The following is a 6000-nucleotide window of genomic DNA, read 5'->3' as shown; positions in this document are numbered from 1 at the left end:
TGCGCGCTCCCCTGCACTGGGCTTCCCTGACAACCTTACAAAACAACAACGTCAAGGTAAAATGATTAACGATTTCAAGATGTTGACAGCAGAGCATTAAACCAAATGCAGGGTCCTTCTGAGCATAGGACCCTGTGTCATTTCACAGGTCACATGCTCATGAAGGTGACCCTTCAGAACATACATAGTAGACACTCAAAAAACGTGTTAAATGAATGAGTGAGGGGTGACACTTGATATAAGAGAAACAGTTCATTTGGTTTTGATAAAAACTAAAGACCTCCCTCCTCTATCACCTTGGAGATGCAACATAAATGTCAGAGGGGCACCCCTGCCTGGAACTGCCTGTTTGGGGAGAGATGCTTCCTCTCATGTTTCAGAGTGAGAGTGAGAGAGGAGGGGAGAGGGGGCGGAGAAAGGCTGATGGGTCTCCAGACTCGCCTGTCAATTAATCACTGCATTTTGCATGTACAGCATGTAACACCTTGTAGCCTGTGCTCTTAAGACCTGGCCTCTGTGTGAATTAAGCTTCACAGCTCACTGCCTTCACACACCTCCTCCCCACCTTTCAGCCTCCACCCTTACTCCAAGAGACCCAAAGTTGCTACTTCATCTGCACAGGACCTCTGGGAGCCAGCCTGGAGGGAACGGGGAGCAGAGCAGCTCAGCCGAGGTTAGACCTGCTGGCTGCTGGGTGATGCTGATTCCTTGTCTCTGGCTTTGACTTGGGTCCACAGCTCGGCTCGTGCAGAACGATATTTGAGAATTGCAAAGGCCAGGAGACAGGAGACCTCAGCTCAAGATCTGGCTTCATTCTACAGCACTCCATCGTGTGACCCTTCTCTAGGTCTCTGTCAAATGAGAAAATGAACTAGATAAGTGGTCTACAAGCAGTGTTCCCAGAACCTCCAATGTCTCAAGAATTACACTGGTTGGAGGAAGGGAGAGTCTCCCCACCTTCAGTCATTGATCATCATCACCATCATCATCACCATCATCACCACCACCATCACCACCACCACCACCATTATCATCACCACCACCACCACCACCACCATCATCACCATTATCATCACCACCACCACCATCATCACCACCACCATCACCATCAACACCATCGTCACCACCACCACCACCACCATTATCAACACCGCCATCACCACCACCATCACCATCACCATCAACACCACCACCACCATCACCACCATCACCACCACCACCATCACCACCATCAACACCACCACCACCATCACCACCACCACTGTCACCATCACCACCACCACCACCATCACCACCACCACCATCATCACCATCATCACCACCATCACCACCACCACCACCACCACCACCATATCATCATCATCACCATCATCATGGCAGACACTCACTGCTCCAGGGGTTATCTTAAGGCTTTAGATGCAGTAACTCACTTAGTAGTCACAATATTCCTATAAGATGGGTTTTAACCATTATGCTCATCTTCAGATGAGGAAGCTGAGGAGCTGAACAGTTAAGTGACTCACTCCGGGTCGCACAGCTAGTAAGTGGCGGAGCAAGGACTTAAACCTTGTAGCCTGGCTCTACAGTACACCTACGCAACCACACCAGTCCCACGTCATCTACCTACCTGCCTCTCCATAGTCTGGCTCTACAGTACACCTACGCAACCACACCATTCCCATGGCATCTAACTACCTGCCTCTCCATTCATCCACCCATCCGAGTTCCACGCAAGAGTCTATTGGATAAAGAAGAATTCTTCTGAAAAATTATTAAAAATGATAAAGAGGTGAAAACTACTAAATATTGTCATTCAAAATGGAGAAGCCCCAGGGGGTGGTGTGCTAGGATTGCTTCCCACTTCCTGGGTCATTCTCAGAGCAGCTTCTGTGGGTGGGGCGGGGGGGTGGTGAGGAAAAGTTGGCAGCAATCAGAAAAAGAGAATATTTCAAAACAATTTGTCAAATGTTACACCCACAGCTTCTGTGGAGACGATGCCATGTGAGAAAGTCAGGCAGTTTCGCTGTGGCTTCCTCCCTCCTCCCTCTCCCTCATCTCTCCCTATTCCTGGAAAGGCAGAGCTGCAAGGGGTTAAAAGGGATTGGCTGGTATAATGAGACTTCAGAGGGCTGAACTTGACCCATGGGAGAAAGGTCAAGGGAGGCAGATCACAGCTCAACGTAAGTAGCATCTTCCTAGCCATGCTGTCATCCTGAAATTAGACAACATCTTGTGATGCAGGGACTTGCTTGTCCTGGGAAATCTGGGGCAGAGCCTGGTGACTAGGGACGACACAGTGGGATGCTTGCATTTTGGGGGGAGGGTGTCCTCAGGTAGGTGAGCGCCCAGGCCGTTCTTTCTCCTGGATCCAGTGATTCCACCTCCACCCCGACTCCACAGCGGGACTCCTGAGGTCTGGAGAAAAGCAGACCTTGGCCCCAGCTCACAGGCTTGTCAGGGGCAAAGAGGAAGGATTTGAACCAGTAACCAGGGTTCTCAGACCTGTGGCTCCAGCTGAAACTTCTCAAATGTTCTCAGTGACACCGCACAGCACTCCCTCAAAGGAGGAGGACAGTTCTCTCCATGCCCTTCTCACTCCAGAGCTTTCTGGAGCATCTCTATGCATCTGCTGTGGAGGCTTATGACCCTCTCCAAATTCAAGGCAGGCCTTTTGTTGGGGCTGGAGATGGGGGGACAATGGCGGAGGGGGGTTCCCACCCTCAGCTGGGCCCACAGGTTCTGTTTGGATCTGGACTTCCTCCTAAAACAACGTATTCACCACTTGCCTGTTCACACAGGACATTCACAGATGTGAGCTCAGGGGATACCGCTACTGACCCCTTCACAGATGGAGGTGGGGATGCGCAGAGACAGCGACCATGACTCCGGGGAAACCTGTACTGCTCCTACTCCGGAAGCAGGCAGCGTGCACTCTACAGCAGGTACCGTGTAACCACAGCACCTGCATGAGGTTCACCGTACGGGTGAAGGAACGCAGACTCAGAGAACGTGAGTAATTTCCCCAAGGTCTTATGGGTGGAAAGGGCAGAGTGAGGGTTCAAACCCACAACTGCCTTGTCCAGAATCCATGTTCTTTTTCCATTCCTAAATCCAGAGGAGCCCCAAGGAAATGGTATCTTGGAAGAATGAGTGTGCAGCTCTCTTCAAGTCAGAAAGCCTGGGATGCCTTCGGAATGGCCCGGAACCTGGCAGGACTGGCCTGATCCATTGGGGGGCAATTAGGGTGACTAGGGCTTCCCCAGCTCAAACCCCGACTGCAGGATGACCTCGGAGGCTCCTTCTGAGGCCCATGCCATGAACCGCACACCCTCAACTGAACTACACTCTGTGAGACACAGAAATGCCAGCTCCTGGGCTGCATTTGAAAGAAGCCCTGTCTGAGGAGACCCAGGGCAGCCCGGCCTGAGGGGGGTCTCAGGCTCTGGTACCTACTAGCCTTGGGAAAGCCACATTATTCCCGTGTGCCCCTGCACCCTTTTCTGTAAAATCAGGTTAATACAGGTACTCCATGGGCTTTCTGTGAGGACTAAATGGCACTGTGTATCTGTGAAAGTGCTTTGTACATGGTATAGCATTACTATATTTATTTCTGTATTATATAAGCTTTATTAAAATAAAGCTGATTTTATTGGACACGTGCTCTGTGCCAGACATGGCTCTAAGTGCTTTGACGCTTCACCTCACTTAAGCACACATACAGGTATAAGGTCATTGCTGACCATCCCCTAAAGTATTCTCTCTACGTCCTATCAGGATGTCCGAATATGTGGTGCAGAGGAAAAGGAATAGGGGCTTAGAATAGGAGACCTGGGTTCCAGTCCTGGTTCTGCCATCATTGGCTGTGTAACGTCAGGAAAGCCACTCACCCTCTCTGAGCCTCACTTGCCACATCTGAAACATGTACTTGTCTTGCTAACCACTCGCTGAGAATCAAATAAAATGAATACGTGTGATTGCACATCTTACGCACTATTTATCCTTACAATATTCTTACAACCTATGATGGGGATTCAGTTATTATGCCCATTTTACAGTTAAGAAAACCCAGGCCCAGAGAGTGAAATACAAATTCTGGCTAGGACTATCGTCACGGTTATTATATAATAAGGCAAACACCTGTGAAAACAGACCCAAAAGGTCAATGGAAGTGGCTGTGTTTGCTTCACTTCCCTGTAGGCTGATAGCCTGATTTATTTCCAGTCCTGGCAACGAAATACACGAGAAGCATGTGTGAGCCCGAGTTCTGGTTTGCATGGAGCCCAGAGGCAGAGGGTTGGACGAAATGCTCCCGAATGCCCCCTCTAGTTGTCTGGCATCCATTGAACCTCGTGGGCCGGAGCAGACACCGCCACCGTTTCTTCCCCAGCCCCACCTGCCCATCTGGCGAGCTGTCCAGTCAGAGCTATGTGTGAAATCTGTGGGTCTTCTGTGCTGAAGTGAGAGGATTCCCACCCCACTCATCCCCCACCGTGCGAGGCATCGTGTGGACAGAGGTGGCAGCACCTTCTGATCTTGTCAGGTTGCTGAGGGAGAAGAAAGGCACAAATTCACACCCTGGGCCAGAAAAACTGAATCCCTTGCTGTCCATTGGGCATCAAAGCCCTCATCAGTATTCCTTCTGCTCTTACCAAGTTACCCTAGAATTATAATTTTACCAACATATATGTCATAGCTAAGAAGGAAGTCTTAAAACCCCACCTCCTTCAGGAAGTCTTCCTGAACTGATCTCAATGCTGAAACATTTTATTGTTGATTATGCATACATGTAGAAAAGTACACACACACACAATTTAACCAAGTGTTCTACCATGTCATTTTAAAAGAGACATCGGAGGGACTTCCCTGGAGGTCCATGGTTAAGACTCCGTGCTTCCACTGCAGGGGGTGTGGGTTCAATCCCTGGTCCGGGAGCTAAGACCCCACATGCCGCGCGGCGTGGCCAAAAAATAAAACAATCAGTAAGAAAACAAAAGAGACATTGGAGGCTCAGGGGGTAAAGTGCCATTTCCTGTGGCTGGATTCCTCCCTAAGACTAAGCATAACGGCGCACTGTCCTCTCTCTCACCGCTCCCAACCGCCACCTGATTCTTCCATTGAACACATATCACTGCAATATTGGCCCAAGGCCCTGGGATGAGGGCAGATCGGGTGTGGGGTGGGTGCCCAGATTTATAAGACGCTAATTCTTGCCCTGGAGGAGTCTGCAGTCTAGGAGGAGAAGACAGCTACACGGATAACCAGGTAACAGAGAGAGTGGTTAAGGTCAGAGAGAGAGAGACGTCAAGGTGCTATGAGAATCCAAAGAAAGAAGAGAGGATGCAAGATGCTCACGGTGTAAGGGGTCTTTATACTGGATCTTGATGGGATGGGATCTGGACACGCAGGGATTCAGAGTGAGGAAGAGCCCTTTACACAGAATAGAAAATACCAGGAAGATGGACTTCCCTGGCAGTCCAGTGGTTAGGACTCCGTGCTTTCACTGCCAACAGGTTCCAATGTCTGGTCGGGGAACTAAGATCCTGCAAGCCGCATGGTGTGGCAAAAAAAAAAAAAAAAAAAAGTGTCCTGAAAGTGGAATAGTAATCTCTTCCCAGCCATCCTCAGAGGGTGGATTGAGGATGACATGATAACGAACATGAAGGTGTCTTGGGAACTGGAAAGGCATTCCCTTTATTGCTCTCCAGCCCAGGAGCTCTCCACGTTAAGGTGCATCAGAATCACCTGAGGTGCTCATTAAACATGTAGTTTTTGGCTTCCGGCCATAAAAAATTGGCCAGAAGCCAAGAACTGGGACTGCATTTGCCCTTCTATCGGCGGCTAGAAAATTGTTATATTCCAGTATACACATACATTTAAAAACCAATATTCAGACATTGGAAAACTAGCTGCACAAGGGCTATGGTTCCTGAGAAAAGGAATGCAAACTACATGAGCCCTGATCGCCCTGGCTTGCCACCTGGGAGATTGCTATGCAGGGAG

This window comes from Pseudorca crassidens, chromosome 11 (genome assembly GCF_039906515.1).
Source record: "Pseudorca crassidens isolate mPseCra1 chromosome 11, mPseCra1.hap1, whole genome shotgun sequence".
Classification (NCBI taxonomy): Eukaryota; Metazoa; Chordata; class Mammalia; order Artiodactyla; family Delphinidae; genus Pseudorca; species Pseudorca crassidens.
The sequence above is the reverse complement of the archived record's forward strand: the minus strand, read 5'-3'. Positions refer to the sequence as shown.